Here is a 22,291-nt window from a genome sequence, read left to right on the forward strand (position 1 = left end):
TGTACCTGTCCTATATTGTCTTGAACTGTTTTCTTGTTTTGCTTATGTTCTCTGTTATTGTCGCTGCTGATCCCTTGTGGCACCATATAAATAAAGGATAATAATAATAATAATAATAATAGTAGTAGTAGTAATAATAATAATAATAATAATAATAATATTGTAGTTAGTTTTAACTGTATGAAAAGAAATGAAAGCAGCACAGGGTGATAATAATAATCTCAATGTCTGCTGCAGTCATTATATTTTAAGGCTTGAGGTCAGTGCTGGACTGTCCCACAGGGGTGCAGGGGAAACTACTGGTGGACTCCACTGCCTGGGGTACCACTCTTTCCTCTAGGGATCAGGTTCCAGATTACATTATAAATTATGCTTATGTTACATTATACTGCACAGGACTATGGGGAAGTTTCTACAATGCATTGCTGTTATTAGATTGGCACAATATCATGCATGCACTAGCAGTATTTACTATATATATTTATGAAGGGTCCAGGCCATACACTAATGGTTAGCCAAACCTCTAAGCATGGGCCTCTAGCACCAAATTTCCCCGGTGGGCCCTTCACGCCCCAGTCCAACACTGTGTCTGGTCAAACCCCTAAGCATGGGCTCTATCACCACAATCCCCCTGTGGGCCCTTCATGCCCCAGTCCGACAGTGCGTGAGGGAGCAATATAACTAAAATGAAAAACATGCATGCAGTCCAGACCCCTGAGAAAAGCTATGATCTAACATCAATCATAGTAAATGTTTTATGCATATATACAAACAGTGGCACAATCCCGGGGGTTCTAAGTACCTGGAACCCCATAACTCCTGCAGAATTTATGTCTACTTACTGGGCAGAAATCCTTGGAAAGGGAGCTCTCATCAGCAGAGCTCTCTAGAGTTCAGGATCCAAAAAGATGGCTGAAGAGGAGCTGTGTTTACAACTCTTCTCCTGTTATCTCCAGAGCACTTTGGATTTAGGACCTTATTCAGAGGTGGATGCTAGGGCTGCAAAAATACAGATCGGACGATTTCGGCTGTCTGTGTGCATGTGCGAGCCTTGCACATTGCGATCACATCCTGGAAGGGGGAGGCAATGCGCCGTTGGGGGGGAGTGGACCAGGAAATGCCCATTGTCAGAGCGGGCCGTTGAGGTCAGCAGCCTGCATACGAAGCCTCTATTTGGGCAAAAGCCTGATGAGGGGAATGACCTGACTCAGGCTGGCAGTATCTGAACTGACTTCACGTGTGGCAAGTTCAAAGGGTTGGAGAACCTTGCACAACACGGAAATCATTCTCCTCTGCACTTGAGTCAGGTACATTCCCACTCCTTTGCCTATATCGTAGGCAGATGTATAGGCTTGAATGGCCTTTTGCTGCTCCTCCATCCTCTGAAGCATATAGAGGGTTGAATTCCACCTCGTTACCACCTCTTGCTTCAGCTGACGGCAGGGCATGTTCATGAGTGTTTGCTGGCACTCCAGTATTCGGCACGCGGTGGCTGAATGCCGAAAGTGGCCCGCAATTCTTCGGGCCACCGACAGCATCTCCTGCACGCCCCAGTCGTTTTTTTAAAAATGATGCACCACCAAATAAATTGTATGTGCAAAATATGGGACGTGCTTGAATTTGCCCACATGTAATGCACGCACAATATTGGTGACGTTATCCGATATCACAAATCCCCAGGAGAGTCCAATTGGGGTAAGCCAATCTGCAATGATGTTCCTCAGTTTCCGTAAGAGGTTGTCAGCTGTGTGCCTCTTTTGGAAAGCGGCGATACAAAGTGTAGCCTGCCTAGGAACGAGTTGGCGTTTGCGAGATGCTGCTACTGGTGCCGCCGCTGTTGTTGCTGCGGGAGGCAATACATCTACCTAGTGGGCTGTCACAGTCATATAGTCCTTAGTTTGCCCTGCTCCACTTGTCCACATGTCCGTGGTTAAGAGGACAGTGGGTACAACTGCATTTTTTAGGACACTGGTGACTCTTTTTCTGACGTCTGTGTACATTCTCGGTATCGCCTGCCTAGAGAAGTGGAACCTAGATGGGATTTGGTACCGGGTACACACTACCTCAAGCAATTCTCTAAGTCCCTGTGAACTAACGACGGATACCGGAAGCACGTCTAACACCAACATAGTTGTCAAGGCCTGAGTTATCCGCTTTTCAACAGGATGACTGCTGTGATATTTCATCTTCCTCGCAAAGGACTGTTGGACAGTCAATTGCTTACTGGAAGTAGTACAAGTGGTCTTCCGACTTCCCCTCTGGGATGACGATCGACTCCCAGCAGCAACGACAGCAGCTCCGGCAGCAACAGCAGCAGTAAGCGTTCCACTCAAGGATCCATCAGAGGAATCCCAGTTAGGAGAGGACTCGTCAGACTTGCCAGTGACATGGCCTGCAGGTCTATTGGCATTCCTGTCTAAGGAGGAAATTGACATTGAGGGAGTTGGTGGTGTGGTTTGCAGGAGCTTGGGTAGAAGAGGAAGAAGGGATTTAGTTGTCAGTGGACTGCTTCTGCTGTCACCCAAAGTTTTTGAACTTGTCAATGACTTCTGATGAATGCGCTCCAGGTGATGTATAAGGGAGGATGTTCCTAGGTGGTTAACGTCCTTACCCCTACTTATTACAGCTTGGCAAAGGCAACACACGGCTTGACACCAGTTGTCCGCATTTCTGTTGAATTAATTCCACACCGAAGAGGTGATTTTTTTTGTATTTTGACCAGGCATGTCAATGGCCTTATTCACCGCACGGACAACAGGTGTCTACCCAGGTGCCTGACTTAAACAAACCACCTCACCATCAGAATCCTCCTCGTCAATTTCCTCCTCAGCGCCAGCAACACCCATATCCTTATCCTGGTGTACTTCGACAGTGACATCTTCAATTTGAATATCAGGAACTGGACTGTGGGTGCTCCTTCCAGCACTTGCAGGGGGCGTGCAAATGGTGGAAGGAGCCACCTCTTCCCATCCAGTGTTGGGAAGCTCAGGCGACACATTTGGACTCTCCTTGGCGATTTGTGATTTAGAAGAACGCACAGTTCTTTGCTGTGCTTTTGCCAGCTTAACTCTTTTAATTTTTCTAGCGGGAGGATGAGTGCTTCCATCCTCATGTGAAGCTGAACCACTAGCCATGAACATAGGCCAGGGCCTCAGTCGTTCCTTGCCACTCCGTGTCGTAAATGGCATATTGGCAAGTTTACGCTTCTCCGCAGACGATTTTAATTTAGATTTTTGGGTCAATTTACTGAACTTTTGCTTTTTGGATTTTACATGCTCTCTACTATGACATTGGGCATTGGCCTTGGCAGACGACGTTGATGGCATTGAATCGTCTCTGCCATGACTAGTGGCAGCAGCTTCAGCACTAGGTGGAAGTGGATCTTGACCTTTCCCTATTTTACCCTCCACATTTTTGTTCTCCATTTTTTAATGTGTGGAATTATATGCCAGTAATATATCTGGAATTAGATACCACTAGCTAGATACCAGATACCACTGTGACTGGAATGATGATGACCTATGCACAGTGACAGGACACTACCACAGCACCCTACAGCAGCAAGATGCAGCACTGGACTATTAGTAATGTGTTGTAGTATACTGAGCACCACAATGCAGCACAAGACAATGAGCAGTGATACTGAGCACTGATGAGGATAATACTGAGAAGAACTGACACTGAGCAGCAAGATGTAGCACTGGACGATTAGTAATGTACTGTAGTATACTGAGCACCACAATGCAGCACAAGACAATGAGCAGTGATACTGAGCACTGATGAGGATAATACTGAGAAGAACTGACACTGAGCAGCAAGATGCAGCACTGGACTATTAGTAATGTACTGTAGTATACTGAGCACCACAATGCAGCACAAGACAATGAGCAGTGATACTGAGCACTGATGAGGATAATACTGAGAAGAACTGACACTGAGCAGCAAGATGCAGCACTGGACTATTAGTAATGTACTGTAGTATACTGAGCACCACAATGCAGCACAAGACAATGAGCAGTGATACTGAGCACTGATGAGGATAATACTGAGAAGAACTTACACTGAGCAGCAAGATGTAGCACTGGACTATTAGTAATGTACTGTAGTATACTGAGCACCACAATGCAATGCATGCAAGACAATGAGCAGTGATACTGAGCACTGCACTCTCTACAATGCACAAGTGAAAATGGCGGCGACACGCGGCTTTGTATATGGAATCCGAATCTCGCAAGAATCCGACAGCGGGATAATTACGTTTTCCCTCGTTCGGGTTTTCCGAGTCAGGCGGGAACAACCGAGTCTGCCTCGGACCCGTGTAAACCACGTGGAGTTCGGTTCTCGGAGAACAGAACCCGCTCATCTCTAGTTTTCTATAATTTTTGACATAGTTATTCCTAGGTTTATTGTAGTACTTTTTCATTCCTTATCTTCCGAAATCAAACATTTAGAACCTCCTTAAAAATCTTGGTTTTGCCCCTGACTAATTTAAAAGTTATGTTTGTAAGATATTAATTATTAGAACATTTTAATGTATCAATAAGGATAACTTTGGTCAAAATTAGTTTTTTAATAACAGCCACCGCCTAGGATATTTTCTTCTATTTTATGAATTACATGAACGAATGAAGCCCTTTAACCATGAAAAAAGGTGACTAAATGGTAATAGTTTTTGTAGCTAAAGTAACTATGGGCCTAATTGATGATTGTGCGAATGCTGATGTTCATGCAACTAAGCGATCATCAACAGACTGCACATGTGCCATGAACGCACTACGCTCGTGCCAAGATACAGTCCCTTTCACAGTGAGATTTTTAACGCAAAGTGATTGGCTTATTTTGGCTGTTTTCGGGGGGCGTGTATCTGCTTTCATCTGCAAACATGAGCCCAGATTTATCAAGCCTTGGAGAGTGATAAATAGCACGGTGATAAAGTACCAACCAATCAGCTCCGAGTCCTAACTGTCATTTTTCAGCAGATTTTAAGTGTGCTAAGTGATTTAAATTTGAGAGAGGCGTGTCCAAGCTGAGACCTAAATTGCACTTTAATAAATAAGCTAACATTTGTGTGCTACATGCAGAAGCAGCCAGTACCCCGCATGCAAAAAAAATATACATGTATTTGCTCCCCTAGCACTGCATCATGGTTTGTCCAGGTCAGAGCCGGCCCTAACCAATATGATGCCCTAGGCAAAATTTTGACTGGTGCCCCCTAGCACCACAGCTGGTTCCGCCTCTGACCTTGCACCTCTTTCCCAGCACCATCACCCCTCACCCATAGCAGTCCTTATTTTGGTGTTTGTACCCCCTGTATTTTAAAAAGGAACAGTTCGCACATTTGGCGCACAGCCCAAAAAGGTGTGTGTTTTTGCTGGCAAGGGGCATGGCCACACATTAGAAACCCCAATTACAATTACGCCACACAGTACTGCACTTTATTCACATTTTGATCACGCGATAGTGTCCATAATTCATATTACATCCCAGAGTAGTATAGCTTTACATTATAAACGTTACTCCTCACAGTAGAGCCCCTTATTCACATTACATCACACTGAATTGCTCCTTATTCACATTACACCACACCCTAGTGCTCTTTATTTACATTAGACGACACAGTAGTGCCCTTTCTATACGCAATGCCACATAGTAGAGCACCTTATACACATAATGCCACACATTAGTAATGACACATATGAGACACATTATTAATGTCCTTATAAACGTAATGCGCCTTACACATTATGACAACCTTTATTAATGCCCTTTTACACATAATGTCCCTTACAAATATGCCGCACATTATTAATGCCCTTATACACATAATGCCACACATAGTGCCCCCTACACATTTTCTGCACATTATTAGTGCATTTTTACATGACACACTTAATGCTCCTTACACATATTCCGAACACTACTGCACAATCAACCCACTCACATGCACACAGCACTCACACTGCCACTAACACTGTGACCTCTGCCTCTGCTTGTAAACAGATGTGTCCTCATAAATCTTGCCTCAGTGCTAACGTCAGGCACTTTTTTTAATGAAAATGCATCTTATTTGCATTGCTATGTGGATAGGATGCACAAGCCACTTCTGCCGATTAAAATGATATGCAGAATGCCTATATACTGTGTGAGACTGTGGCTGTATCTGCATCAGCCATTACTGAAACTTGGATTACGCCCTCTGACACTACTTCTACTGCTGCTCTCTCTGCTGGGGGCCTCACATTCACACACACACCCCGACCTGGGGGTCGCCATGGGGGTGGTGTTGGGGTCCTTTTACCTTCTAGTTACTCCTACCAACTCATACCACCAGAACCATCCCTTACATTCTCTACATTTGAGGTCCATGCCATACACCTCTTCCAACCAGTCCATCTTAGAGTAGCTGTCATTTACCGCCCCCCTGGCACTGCTTCCAAATTCATCGACAACTTTGCTTCCTGGCTTCCTCACTTCCTCTCTTCTGACATTCCCTCCATTATCCTAGGCGATTTCAACATCCCTATTGACATCCCCACACAATCCCCTGCCTCTAAACTCCTTAACCTCACTTCTTCACTTGGTCTTTCCCAGTGGACCTCCTCACCCTCCCATGTTAATGGGAAATCACTGGATCTGGTCTTCACTCACCGCTGTGATATTTCTGATTTTTCCAACTCCCCATTTCCCCTCTCTGACCACCACCTGCTCTCCTTTAACCTATCTCTCTCTTGACTTCCCCATCTCTACCTCCTAAGGCTACCATCACTAAGCGTAACATTGAAGCTATTGACACCATATTCCTTTCCTCCCTGTTTGACTCACTTCTCTCTCCTATTCTCTCTCTCTCTCATGCCCTGAACAAGCCACTTCCACATACAATGCATCCCTTACTTCTGCTCTTGACTCTGTTGCTCCACCAACCACTATTCACCCTCGCAAATTAACACCTCAACTAGGGATGAGCGGGTTCGGTTTCTCGGAATCCGAACCCGCCCGAACTTCAGTTTTTTTTACACGGGGCCGAGCGACTCGGATCTTCCCGCCTTGCTCGGTTAACCCGAGCGCGCCCGAACGTCATCATCCCGCTGTCGGATTCTCGCGAGGCTCGGATTCTATCGCGAGACTCGGATTCTATATAAGGAGCCGCGCGTCGCCGCCATTTTCACACGTGCATTGAGATTCATAGGGAGAGGACGTGGCTGGTGTCCTCTCCGTTTATAGAGACGAGAGTGAGACAGTAGAGAGAGACACAGTAGTAATTTTGGGGAGCATTAGGAGGAGTACTAGTAGTTACTTGCTGAAGTGATAGATAGTGTGACTGTATTATCTGACTTGTGGCAGAGACACTGACAGTGGGGAGCAGTTAGAGTCTGAGAGCAGGACTCAGGAGTACATATAACGTACAGTGCACACTTTTGCTGCCAGAGTGCCACACTGCCATTGTGACCACACTGACCACCAGTATAATATATATTGTGATTGTCTGCTTAGGAGTACTACTTGCAAGTTGCTGATAGTGTGACCAGTGACCTGACCACCAGTTTAATAATCACCACCAGTGAGTTTAATATATATATATATATATATATATATATAATTGTATATAATATATATATAATATTGTATACCACCTACCCGTGGTTTTTTTTTTTCTTTCTTGTCCAGCAGGTCCGTCATCAGTCATTACATAATAAATATATCTACCTGTCCGGCTGCAGTACTAGTGTGATATAATATATATTGATTTCATCTCATTATCATCCAGTCTATATTAGCAGCAGACACAGTACGGTAGTCCACGGCTGTAGCTACCTCTGTGTCGGCAGTCGCTCGTCCATCCATAATTGTATACCACCTACCCGTGGTTTTTTTTTTTTCTTTCTTCTTTATACATACTACTATAGTAGCTTACTGTAGCAGTCTGCGGTGCTGCTGAGCTGACAGTGTCCAGCAGGTCCGTCATCAGTCATTACATAATAAATATATCTACCTGTCCGGCTGCAGTACTAGTGATATTATATATATATATATATATATTGATTTCATCTCATTATCATCCAGTCTATATTAGCAGCAGACACAGTACGGTAGTCCACGGCTGTAGCTACCTCTGTGTCGGCAGTCGCTCGTCCATCCATAATTGTATACCACCGGCACTTACCCGTGGTTTTTTCTTTTTCTTTCTTCTTTATACATACTACTATAGTAGCTTACTGTAGCAGTCTGCGGTGCTGCTGAGCTGACAGTGTCCAGCAGGTCCGTCATCAGTTATTACATAATAAATATATCTACCTGTCCGGCTGCAGTACTAGTGTGATATAATATATATTGATTTCATCTCATTATCATCCAGTCTATATTAGCAGCAGACACAGTACGGTAGTCCACGGCTGTAGCTACCTCTGTGTCTTTTAGTTGTGCCTATTAAAATATGGAGAACAAAAATGTTGAGGTTCCAAAATTAGGGAAAGATCAAGATCCACTTCCACCTCGTGCTGAAGCTGCTGCCACTAGTCATGGCCGAGACGATGAAATGCCAGCAACGTCGTCTGCCAAGGCCGATGCCCAATGTCATAGTACAGAGCATGTAAAATCCAAAACACCAAATATCAGTAAAAAAAGGACTCCAAAATCTAAAATAAAATTGTCGGAGGAGAAGCGTAAACTTGCCAATATGCCAATTACCACACGGAGTGGCAAGGAACGGCTGAGGCCCTGGCCTATGTTCATGGCTAGTGGTTCAGCTTCACATGAGGATGGAAGCACTCAGCCTCTCGCTAGAAAAATGAAAAGACTCAAGCTGGCAAAAGCACCGCAAAGAACTGTGCGTTCTTCGAAATCCCAAATCCACAAGGAGAGTCCAATTGTGTCGGTTGCGATGCCTGACCTTCCCAACACTGGACGTGAAGAGCATGCGCCTTCCACCATTTGCACGCCCCCTGCAAGTGCTGGAAGGAGCACCCGCAGTCCAGTTCCTGATAGTCAGATTGAAGATGTCAGTGTTGAAGTACACCAGGATGAGGAGGATATGGGTGTTGCTGGCGCTGGGGAGGAAATTGACAAGGAGGATTCTGATGGTGAGGTGGTTTGTTTAAGTCAGGCACCCGGGGAGACACCTGTTGTCCGTGGGAGGAATAGGGCCGTTGACATGCCTGGTGAAAATACCAAAAAAATCAGCTCTTCGGTGTGGAAGTATTTCACCAGAAATGCGGACAACATTTGTCAAGCCGTGTGTTGCCTTTGTCAAGCTGTAATAAGTAGGGGTAAGGACGTTAACCACCTCGGAACATCCTCCCTTATACGTCACCTGCAGCGCATTCATAATAAGTCAGTGACAAGTTCAAAAACTTTGGGCGACAGCGGAAGCAGTCCACTGACCAGTAAATCCCTTCCTCTTGTAACCAAGCTCACGCAAACCACCCCACCAACTCCCTCAGTGTCAATTTCCTCCTTCCCCAGGAATGCCAATAGTCCTGCAGGCCATGTCACTGGCAATTCTGACGAGTCCTCTCCTGCCTGGGATTCCTCTGATGCATCCTTGCGTGTAACGCCTACTGCTGCTGGCGCTGCTGTTGTTGCTGCTGGGAGTCGATGGTCATCCCAGAGGGGAAGTCGTAAGCCCACTTTTACTACTTCCACCAAGCAATTGACTGTCCAACAGTCCTTTGCGAGGAAGATGAAATATCACAGCAGTCATCCTGTTGCAAAGCGGATAACTGAGGCCTTGACAACTATGTTGGTGTTAGACGTGCGTCCGGTATCCGCCGTTAGTTCACAGGGAACTAGACAATTTCTTGAGGTAGTGTGCCCCCGTTACCAAATACCATCTAGGTTCCACTTCTCTAGGCAGGCGATACCGAGAATGTAGACGGACGTCAGAAAAAGACTCACCAGTGTCCTAAAAAATGCAGTTGTACCCAATGTCCACTTAACCACGGACATGTGGACAAGTGGAGCAGGGCAGGGTCAGGACTATATGACTGTGACAGCCCACTGGGTAGATGTATGGACTCCCGCCGCAAGAACAGCAGCGGCGGCACCAGTAGCAGCATCTCGCAAACGCCAACTCTTTCCTAGGCAGGCTACGCTTTGTATCACCGCTTTCCAGAATACGCACACAGCTGAAAACCTCTTACGGCAACTGAGGAAGATCATCGCGGAATGGCTTACCCCAATTGGACTCTCCTGTGGATTTGTGGCATCGGACAACGCCAGCAATATTGTGTGTGCATTAAATATGGGCAAATTCCAGCACGTCCCATGTTTTGCACATACCTTGAATTTGGTGGTGCAGAATTTTTTAAAAAACGACACGGGCGTGCAAGAGATGCTGTCGGTGGCCAGAAGAATTGCGGGACACTTTCGGCGTACAGGCACCACGTACAGAAGACTGGAGCACCACCAAAAACGCCTGAACCTGCCCTGCCATCATCTGAAGCAAGAAGTGGTAACGAGGTGGAATTCAACCCTCTATATGCTTCAGAGGTTGGAGGAGCAGCAAAAGGCCATTCAAGCCTATACAATTGAGCACGATATAGGAGGTGGAATGTACCTGTCTCAAGCGCAGTGGAGAATAATTTCAACGTTGTGCAAGGTTCTGCAACCTTTTGAACTTGCCACACGTGAAGTCAGTTCAGACACTGCCAGCCTGAGTCAGGTCATTCCCCTCATCAGGCTTTTGCAGAAGAAGCTGGAGGCATTGAAGGAGGAGCTAAAAGGGAGCGATTCCGCTAGGCATGTGGGACTTGTGGATGGAGCCCTTAATTCGCTTAACAAGGATTCACGGGTGGTCAATCTGTTGAAATCAGAGCACTACATTTTGGCCACCGTGCTCGATCCTAGATTTAAAACCTACCTTGGATCTCTCTTTCCGGCAGACACAAGTCTGCTGGGGTTCAAAGACCTGCTGGTGACAAAATTGTCAAGTCAAGCGGAACGCGACCTGTCAACATCTCCTCCTTCACATTCTCCCGCAACTGGGGGTGCGAGGAAAAGGCTCAGAATTCCGAGCCCACCCGCTGGCGGTGATGCAGGGCAGTCTGGAGCGACTGCTGATGCTGACATCTGGTCCGGACTGAAGGACCTGACAACGATTACGGACATGTCGTCTACTGTAACTGCATATGATTCTCTCACCATTGAAAGAATGGTGGAGGATTATATGAGTGACCGCATCCAAGTAGGCACGTCAGACAGTCCGTACTTATACTGGCAAGAAAAAGAGGCAATTTGGAGGCCCTTGCACAAACTGGCTTTATTCTACCTAAGTTGCCCTCCCACAAGTGTGTACTCCGAAATAGTGTTTAGTGCCGCCGCTCACCTTGTCAGCAATCTGCGTACGAGGTTACTTCCAGAAAATGTGGAGAAGATGATGTTCATTAAAATTAATTATAATCAATTCCTCCGTGGAGACATTGACCAGCAGCAATTGCCTCCACAAAGTACACAGGGAGCTAAGATGGTGGATTCCAGTGGGGACGAATTGATAATCTGTGAGGAGCGGGATGTACACGGTGATATATCGGAGGATGATGATGAGGTGGACATCTTGCCTCTGTAGAGCCAGTTTGTGCAAGGAGAGATTAATTGCTTCTTTTTCGGTGGGGGTCCAAACCAACCCGTCATTTCAGTCACAGTCGTGTGGCAGACCCTGTCACTGAAATGATGGGTTGGTTAAAGTGTGCATGTCCTGTTTATACAACATAAGGGTGGGTGGGAGGGCCCAAGGACAATTCCATCTTGCACCTCTTTTTTCTTTCATTTTTCTTTGCGTCATGTGCTGTTTGGGGAGTGTTTTTTGGAAGGGCCATCCTGCGTGACACTGCAGTGCCACTCCTAGATGGGCCAGGTGTTTGTGTCGGCCACTAGGGTCGCTTATCTTACTCACACAGCTACCTCATTGCGCCTCTTTTTTTCTTCTTTGCGTCATGTGCTGTTTGGGGAGTGTTTTTTGGAAGGGCCATCCTGCGTGACACTGCAGTGCCACTCCTAGATGGGCCAGGTGTTTGTGTCGGCCACTAGGGTCGCTTAGCTTACTCACACAGCTACCTCATTGCGCCTCTTTTTTTCTTCTTTGCGTCATGTGCTGTTTGGGGAGTGTTTTTTGGAAGGGCTATCCTGCGTGACACTGCAGTGCCACTCCTAGATGGGCCAGGTGTTTGTGTCGGCCACTAGGGTCGCTTAGCTTACTCACACAGCTACCTCATTGCGCCTCTTTTTTTCTTCTTTGCGTCATGTGCTGTTTGGGGAGTGTTTTTTGGAAGGGCCATCCTGCGTGACACTGCAGTGCCACTCCTAGATGGGCCAGGTGTTTGTGTCGGCCACTAGGGTCGCTTAGCTTACTCACACAGCTACCTCATTGCGCCTCTTTTTTTCTTTGCGTCATGTGCTGTTTGGGGAGTGTTTTTTGGAAGGGCCATCCTGCGTGACACTGCAGTGCCACTCCTAGATGGGCCAGGTATTTGTGTCGGCCACTAGGGTCGCTTAGCTTAGTCATCCAGCGACCTCGGTGCAAATTTTAGGACTAAAAATAATATTGTGAGGTGTGAGGTATTCAGAATAGACTGAAAATGAGTGGAAATTATGGTTTTTGAGGTTAATAATACTTTGGGATCAAAATGACCACCAAATTCTATGATTTAAGCTGTTTTTTAGGGTTTTTTGAAAAAAACACCCGAATCCAAAACACACCCGAATCCGACAAAAAAAATTTGGTGAGGTTTTGCCAAAACGCGGTCGAACCCAAAACACGGCCGCGGAACCGAACCCAAAACCAAAACACAAAACCCGAAAAATTTCAAGTGCACATCCCTAACCTCAACCCTGGCACACCAAATGCACCAGATATCTGCAAAAATGCTCACGTACTGCTGAGCGACACTGGAGGAAATCACGCTCTAAGGCAGACTTCCTCCATTTCAAACTTTTGCTCTCATCCTTCAGTGCTGCCCTTTCTCTTGCTAAACAGTCATACTTCAAGAACCTCATCTCCTCCCAGTCTTCCAACCCCCGGCGCCTCTTTGCCACTCTAAACTCACTCCTCTGCCCACCTCCACCTCATCTCCCTTCCTCACTCTCTGCTCTTGACTTTGCCACTTTCTTCACATCCAAAATTGACTCCATACGTCAGGACATCACATCACACCAGTCCATCAGTAACCAGCCTTCTCCCATCCCTTACCAACCCTCCCCATCCCTTGCACCTACTCTGACATCTTTCTCCCATGCATCTGGAGAGGAAGTCATGGCCCTCATTCGTTCCTGTCCCCTCACCACCTCCCCACTTGACCCTATCCCCTCCCGCCTCCTCCGCTACCTCTCTCCTTCTGCTTGTTCCCATCTTTCCCACCTTCTCAATCTCTCCCTCTCATCAGGCACTGTCCCCTCTGCCTTCAAGCATGCACTCATCTCTCCTATTCTTAAAAAAAACCTACCCTTGATCCAAACACTCTCTCCAACTACCGACCCATCTCTCTACTCCCTTTTGCCTCCAAACTCCTTGAGCATATTGTCTACAACCGCCTTACTTCCTTTCTTTCCTCACACTCACTGCTTGACCCATTCCAGTCTGGCTTCCGTCCTCTCCACTCCACTGAAACTGCCCTTACAAAAGTATGCAATGACCTCCATGCTGCTAAATCTAAGGGACACTACTCTCTACTTATTCTACTTGATCTCTCTGCTGCTTTTGACACTGTGGACCATCCTCTCCTACTGCAAATCCTTCACTCCATTGGCCTGCGTGACACTGCCCTCTCTTGGCTGTCCTCCTACCTTTCTGACCGTTCATTCTCTGTCTCCTCTGATGACTCCACCTCCCCCTCACTTCCACTAACTGTAGGGGTTCCCCAAGGTTCTGTCCTTGGTCCTCTTCTCTCTCTATACGTCCTCACTAGGTAAGCTCATTAGTTATTTTGGTTTCCAATATTATCTCTATGCTGATGACACACAAATCTATCTTTCCTCTCCAGACCTCTCCCCTGCTCTCCTCACTCGTATCTCCAACTGTCTCTCTGCTACCTCTTCCTGGATGTCCCAGCGCTTTCTTAAACTTAACATGTCTAACACCGAGCTGATCATCTTCCCTCCCTCCCGAATAACCTCACCTCCTACAATCTCATTATCTATTGATGGCACTACTATCTCCTCTAGCCCCCAAGTGTGCTGTCTTGGAGTAATCCTTGACTCCTCCCTCTCCTTCAAACCACACATTCAGCACCTCTCACAAACCTGCCGTTTTCATCTAAAAAATATTTCCAGGATCAGACCCTTTCTGACCCAGGATGCTACTAAGACTCTTATCCACTCACTGGTCATCTCCAGACTGGACTACTGTAATCTCCTCCTGACTGGCATTCCTGACAAATACCTCTCTCCACTCCAATCTATCCTCAATGCTGGTGCCTGGCTCATCTTCCTCGCCAAACGCACTACGTCCACCTTTCCTCTCTTACTAGACCTTCACTGGCTCCCCTTCCCTTTCAGAATCCATTTCAAACTTCTCACACTCGCTTACAAAGCCCTCACCCACTCCTCTCCCATCTACATCTCTGACCTTATCTCCCTTTACACTCCCACCTGTCCTCTTCGCTCTGCTAATGCACGCCGACTCTCCTGCCTACGGATTACTTCCTCCCACTCCTACCTCCAAGATTTTTCACGTGCTGCACCACTTCTCTGGAATTCCCTACCTCTCCCCCTCAGACTCTCCACCTCTCTACAAAACTTCAAACGGGCTCTCAAGACCCACTTCTTCACCAAACCCAGCCAAATCTCATCCTAACCCTCTGTTCTACGCTCTCTATGTACCCCATCTGTGTCACCCCTGTCTGTCTACCCCTCCCCTTTAGAATGTAAGCTCTCACGAGCAGGGCCCTTTTCCCTCATGTGCTTATCCTTTCTTACTTTAATAATCTTCAACTGCACCAAATCCAGCAGTCTTCTGCCACCTGATACTTATTCCAGTGTCATCTGCTGATGTAACTATGTTTATTTATCATGTACTTGTCCTATACTGTCATCAACTGTAAGTTGCTGTTTTCCTGTTTGATTATTTGTTTATGTACTCTGTAACTGGGTGCTACGGAACCCTTGTGGTGCCATATAAATAAAGAATAATAATAATAATTTGAAATGCTACACACAGAATATAGGCATGCCGCATATCATTTTAATCAGCAGAAGCTGCTGATGCCCCATGACATATCAAATGCCCTAGGCAATTGCCTAGTTTGCCTATGCCTATGGCCGGCTCTGGTCCAGGTGCACACTGCGGGCATGCTAGTGTAAGCTAGAGTCACGTTTGCCGCGGCTAGTGGCAATGATGAGCGAGGCCATATCTGCACTTGCGCTTTCTTGCTTTATTCCTAACTCAGAATTATGCCCTATGAGGTGTCAAAGATATTTAGTATAATAAATGCTTAATGTTACATGATCACATGAGGTTTAATCCCCAGGTTTTTATTTCACTGGTATCAATAAATGCAACTATTAGATTTGCAATTTTCATATCAGGTTGTGATTTAAGCTGCAAAAGTGTTACCCAGTAATTGAGCTCCAACCAACCCCTCATTGGAACATGGCACCTACTGTATATATATCTGGGCCATCGGGTAACCACATTGGAGCTAGTTGGCTCTGTCGCAAGAGAGACCATACCTCCCAACTGTCCCGCTTTTAGCGGGACAGTCCCGCTATTCGAATCCTGTCCCGCTGTCCATATTGGCCTGCATGCACAGCCGACGGGAGACCAGCGATGAACGAGCGCGGGGCCGCGCATCGTTCATCGCTGGAGCCTCCACACTGAAAGATTTGAACGAGTTCTCGTTCATTTATGAACGAGATCGTTCATATCTTTCAAAAAATCGGCCAGTGTGTAGGGCCTATAAGTCACTGTTTTCTTGTTTTGCTCATTTGTTTATGTGCTTTGTTAGGTGCTGCGGAACCCTTGTGGTGCCACATAAATAAACAATAATAATAATAATGCTACTGAGTGGATCGATCAGCATCAAAGATCACTGGCAGCGCTCACATTTATATGTGAATGTCAGGAGAGCCAGGAGCTCTGCCAGCAGTTCTAGGGGGCATGTGCATGCATGTGGGGATTTGGCTATGTCCTGTTGTGATTATCGGGGGCCTTCTGCACTGCATGTGTGTGTTCTGTCACTGCATGTGTGTGTTCTGTCACTGCATGTGTGCTGATACTGTATGCTGTGCACTGGATCATACATACCTCCCAACATTTGAGATACGTGAAGAGGGACATCCACGCTGGCCGAAAAGGGGCGTGACCTATTGTAAAGGGGCGTGGCTTCAGTGATTGTTAGCTACGCCCCCCGTTGTCACTGATCGGGCATGCCCAGTGCTCTGTGAGCTGCTGGCATACCCCCTGTCCCTCCTGTCTCCACTGAATAGGCCCTCCCAACTGCCCCCCCCACCCCCCCAGTCAGGAGCCTCCCAACTGCCCCCCCCCCCTTCACCGCGGGACGCTGGGACAGGCCCAAAAAAACGGGACTGTCCCGCGAAAATCGGGACATTTGGGAGGTATAGACTATATGGGTGTGTAATATGCATGTGTTCTGAAGTTACATGCACAGTATATATGCTGTGACAGTCCTCGGTGCGTGGGACTGTGCCCTCTGGCTGGAGCAGGCAATCCATGCACACAGCAAACCCAGCATAACAGATATTGGAAAATGTAAAATAATAAAATCCCATCTACATGCATTTATAGAAGTGTGTCTATTTTAAAGCAAATTACACTTTCTGCAGGTTGGCTGTATTATAAAGTGGAAGAGCAGTCACCATTCACATCCCTTACTGCCTTGCTTCTCAGACTGTAGATTGGTGATGGGACTGCGAGGCTCTGGGCGGGGGGGGGGTTCAGCTCCCTGTGCAGTAGTCTGTTGTGTTTACCTGTGCAGTGAGCTCGTTTAAGTGTGGGCATGTGATTACCTTTGCAGACATGCGTTTACTTGTGTGTGCCCGTGTCTGTGTGGGCATGTGGTAAATGTGCCGTACTCTTCCAGTTGCTAACCACACCTACCTAATGGTCACACCCCTTCAGCGGGCCCCTTCCATTGCATTTCCCTGGTGGGCCCTTCATGTCCTAAATAAAGTGGAAATCTCCATAAATTGGTTGTCTGATAAGAAAATATAAAAGATGTGTTTCTGAACAGCTGTCTGACAGTAATAGCCTGTAAAAATGACGGTGGATTAGAAACAGACACATTATTATGAAAATGAGATGCAATTAGCACACACATATGTCTCGTAGCTCTCCACGAAAGGGCACTGGTATAGCACATTTACTTCTTCAAACTGTGTGTTCCGTTCTCTCACTTGTGAAAGTATATTCCACACGTTTCATCTGCTTTTAATGATTATTTTGTTATTTTTTTGCAAAGAGATGATAATGGTGTTATGTGTAGGCATTTCCTTACTTAACATTTTACTCTACTGTGGAACACTAACACATATGAAACATTTATTTTTCTATGTGTTGCGAAACCTACCATACATGTTTCCAATTGACTTCTATTATTTTTCTATGTCAGTTTTGCATTTTTCAACCTTGCTTTCTGTCTTCCTATCATTGGAGCTTATTTATTTTCTATGTCAGCTGTAAAAGCCGGAGACTCTATTGAGTTATACAGCTCATTGATATTGGCCTACAGTATATCCTCCTTCTATTGCACACACTCATATCACACAGAGACCTGCTCTCCAGCATAAACTGTTACTGCTGTGATGGGCATTTTCCCAGTACATGCTTCTTCTTACTAACATAAAGATTACGGTCATGGATTGCGTCTTTATTTAAAGAGACAGTCCAACGTGTCTAAAAAAAAAACACATATGTAGGTGCCCAGAGGAGGGAGTCTGGGAGGGGGCTGCCAGATTGGAACAGCGGTGGGGGGGGGGGGGTCATGCAACAGCATGGGCGTGGCGAGCGATGGCAGATGACGTATAGGGGGAGGGATTGGGGATGTGGCCGCACGGTTGTATCATTGTGTCCACGCTCCGCTATGCAATGCCAAGCTAGGCAGGGGGCGGGGCCGGGATGATGCGAATCACGTCATCTGACCCCCCCAGGCCGCCCACTTTGGACAGCGGCGTGGGGGGATTGACAGGGGATGCGGGGGTTGCGAGTGTCTGGCACTTGGCTGGGAGACTTGCACACTTTTCTGGGGAGCTGGGAGCGCCACACAATTTTCAGGAGCTTCCCAGCCATTCTGGGGGTGTAGGCGAGTATGCCCCATTCTCTCCAGCGGTGCAGTAGACTCTGGTATAGTGATAGAGTCTACCGTGCATGTATGGCGCCTGTGAAGTGTTCTAGGGGACATCTCTACTGCACATGCATGAATCACTTGGAAAATGGCCATGGTGGCCATTTTCCCAGTGATTTCTGCAACCCTGCAGCCAGTGCCTTGCCAACAGTGTGGTAAGTATAATTATATGGAGGGTGCAGGGTGTGCGGTGTGTGGGGCCCCCTGGACCTTAGGATCCCTGTGCACTGCACACATTGCACTCATTATAGATACGCCAAGATGCCCCATAGGTGCCCCAATTACTGTCCTTGCAGATACTATGAAGATCCCCCTAAAAATGAAGCCTGTAGAAGCAGTGAGAATCCAGCTATCAATGAAATTAATTATCAATTAATCATGATAGTGAGAGGATTGTCTATTTAACAAATGGAATTTTTTGCTTGTTTCAGTGCTATTATAATATTGGTCAAAGAATTGTTTAGAAATGCGCAAAAATGTAAAATGCCTCTTGTACAGCAAGGGTGGCCAGGCTTACATGCATAGCCAGATGAAGAGGAGGATGTAGGGCATACAGTACCCCACCCCCACCCCGCCAGAACACACTGACATCACTAGCTCTCCCTCTTGTGCAGCAGCAGAACCAGGCAGCCAGAATGTAAGCAGGACAGTATCCAGTACAGGCAGATACACAGGAGTATCAGATTTCATAAGATACAGAGGGAGCTTCCTGACCAGATGAGAAATAGGAGGGGAGAAAGAGCTATAAGTGACCCAGGGATCCCAGCTTCTTCTCCTTTCCGCTTGGTTGTCTGGGTCCTGTGTAACCTGTTATGTAATGAGAGCATTTGGGTCTAGAGAGAGAGAGAGACACACTCAGAGAGTCCTGTCCCAGTGTGTAAGTAGCACAGAGGCTGCTGCAATTGCATTCTTGCTTGCTAAATTATAGATTTTATTTTTCTATGTGTATTTTAAAGGTTAAATTGTTTTTGTTTGTCAAAGTCAGAAAAATGTCTCTATGCACGTTGCCATATTTGCACCGCACACTGGTCCGCGCTGCGCGTGCGTACTCTCTCCCGTGGAGGCGCATACCCGCAATAGCGTGCACTCGCAGGCGCGGTATGCGTATTTACGGTAGAGTTTATATAGTCGTAGCGTGCGACTCATTCGTTACATATTTTCACAATTAATGTAGTTTATAGATCATGGTCCCTTTGATAGATTCTGAAAGTTTGGTTAAAATACAAAGTCCCAGAGCTGAGGAATCCCTCTTTATATCGTACGAAGGGTCTAACAGGAATCATACAGCAGTGTTTGGTACCCATCGGAAGAGTATTTAATTAGCAATATTCCGGTGTTGGTTTGGAGCGTATTAATCGCTCGTGCGAATAGTTATGGACCTAAGAAGTTTATGTCCATTTCTATTATTTACACATACTCAGGTATGCGGCGGGAAACCCAGTTTCCCACCCACCTGAGCTGTTGGAAAGCGTCACAGCCCACCTGTATGAATCACCCTATGACCTTTTGTTATGATGCAGGGCCGAATTCCTTCGGCCAATGGACAATGGGATTGTAGGACCAGGAGATTGCATTGTGTGTGGGGCATAAATAGGCAGGCCGACCACATCCAGCTCTCACTCTCTCATCAACGGTTATCTGCTGATAGCCGGGAGCTGGATATCGAGGCGCAGGCGATCATACCCTTTGTGCGTAAGTTTCTCTCCGTAATCATTGTCTTTCTGTGAGCCAATTTCTCTCATCTCATCTCTCTCTCTCTCTCTCTCTCTCTCTGTTCTGTTCTCTCATATCTCCCCTAGACTAGGCTAGTATTGTATTGTATTAGATAGTATTGTATTGTATTGCATTTAGGTCAGTGTAGTATTGTCTTTTTGTATTTATTGTTTAGTTCTGTGGTTAGGAAGTCTCTGTTATATTGTAGTGTATCATTTGTACTGTTATCCCCTTTTACAAGTATATTAGATATAATACAGTTAATAGGCCTTGGAACCTAAACCAGTATCTGTGTATTTTCTATAGTGTTAAGTGTTCACTTGAGCGTCGGTGACGCTCAAGCAGCTTTGTAGTTAGTCAGGTTACACAAGGTTGCACTTACACCCTGTACTCACATTAAGGTATTCAGTGCATTTCATTGGTATAAGGTTTTATCATAAAGGTATAGTGTTGTGAGCGTCTGCATCGCTGGTGACCTCCTCGTGGTCTCGAGCGCACGCTACGCTACAGCGAATCATTCCCCTAGTCATAGCCAATAACGTGTCCTGTGATCCCTGGGCCGTGAGCGAACGTGACGCTTGAGCGTCTCGCCTACGGCTGAGCGATCGTTACGCAACTAGCGTACCATTACGGTACTTCTTAAGTAAACAGCGTACAGTGTTCTTAGCTTCATAAAGGGTTGTTTATACGACAAAAGAATTTAGCATTGTCAATTGGGGACTCGTCCTATCCTTCTCATATCTGCACTAGGTAGATCAGCAGACATTATCCCTCCAGCAAAGGGTGGGAGGTTGTCTCACAGTGCTGACGGGATAAGCGTCTGCTTCGCTTAGATAAAGAGTGCTGAAGGAACCCGGTAACCGGAAGTAAGAACAAAACGCTTGTGTCCTTTTAAAACTGTTTATTTTTCTTTTGTCTTGCGTACGCACGCATATATCTGCATTTCTGTTTCATTTTCGTATATCACTATTCCTGTTTGCCAATTTTATAGTTGATAGAAAGTGCTAAAAAGAGATTTGCTGTTATTTCATAGTAGAGGTAATAGTTAAAGTATAGAACAACACACGGTTTGTCTGAGATACAAGGCAGTCAGTGTGGATTGCGGTAGATGATCAGGGATCATTTACATTGATAAAAATAGAAATTGTGTTACGGTGGATCTTTTATATTGCGTACACGTGTCGCTAACAAAGACTAGCGTACGCAATCCAAAGGCAGACGCACGCAGCGTTCATTACGCAACGTAGCGTCCGGTTACGCCCACGTAGCTCAAGTTGTGATAAAGTGAAGTAACGCAAAGGCGATAAGTAACGCACAGCGGTAGATAACGCGAAGCGGTAAATAACGCAAATCTATTTTTGGAAAATCTGAAATTTAGTTTAACAGATCCTGCTCCTAATTGGTAACACTGTTGGGCTAAAGACAAATTTCTGCGCAGAAATAGATATAGAAACAAAAGTGTACATGTGTTGAGTGAGTGTGTTTTGTATACAAAAGTTTATATAACTTTAAGGTGGAACCAAAAGGAAAGCCGGGTACTCGTCAAGGGACACACGTGTAAGTGACATATACGGTGGCTAGGGAGGCATCCCTGGTTAAATAATATTTGAGCATTAGAGTATAGCGGACCATAAGGTAACAAGACCAGGAGGTCATAAGGTAAAGGTAACAGACCAGGAGGTCATAAGGTAACAAAGAGGTCCGCTATAAAAGTCCAGTGGCACAACGCCTGGGGTGTTGGTGCAGAACCCATATAGGCCATACAAGCTCTGGCTGAAGGAATCGCAGCCGGAAACATAGATTCCATTGATCTTTCAGTACATGACAAGTAGTGCTCGTGTACTGAACGATTGGACCGCACGTAATTGTGTGCAGTAGTTAGTAATCTGACCTAATACCATTAGAGTAAAGTGGTCACAAACGCTATTTGTACATTCTGACGTGATTTGTGTAATTTTTTATTTTTGGAAGGGAAGTTCGCTGGTCACTCGGGAACTATCCAACAACCGATACTTACTGGGGACTGGTAGGTCCAGCACGCCCCAGTAAATAAAGGTTCACAGGGGCCCTGGGTTGGGTACAGCAGCTCTGGTTACAGTGATTGCAGTACTGGCCAACGTGGGCGAGAAGTAAGTGGGGTACTTGATAAACCACCACCGCCGGCCTGCCCAAGGACATCTTGGTTTGTTTGTAAGGGTTCGCTGAAAAACTTGAGATAAAGATCCAAGGAGGAATAAGCAACGCCTGCAGATTATGGGGGCCATTTGTTCAGGTAGGGGGCGATCAACCTC

This window comes from Pseudophryne corroboree, chromosome 1 (assembly GCF_028390025.1).
Source record: "Pseudophryne corroboree isolate aPseCor3 chromosome 1, aPseCor3.hap2, whole genome shotgun sequence".
NCBI classification, from domain to species: Eukaryota; Metazoa; Chordata; class Amphibia; order Anura; family Myobatrachidae; genus Pseudophryne; species Pseudophryne corroboree.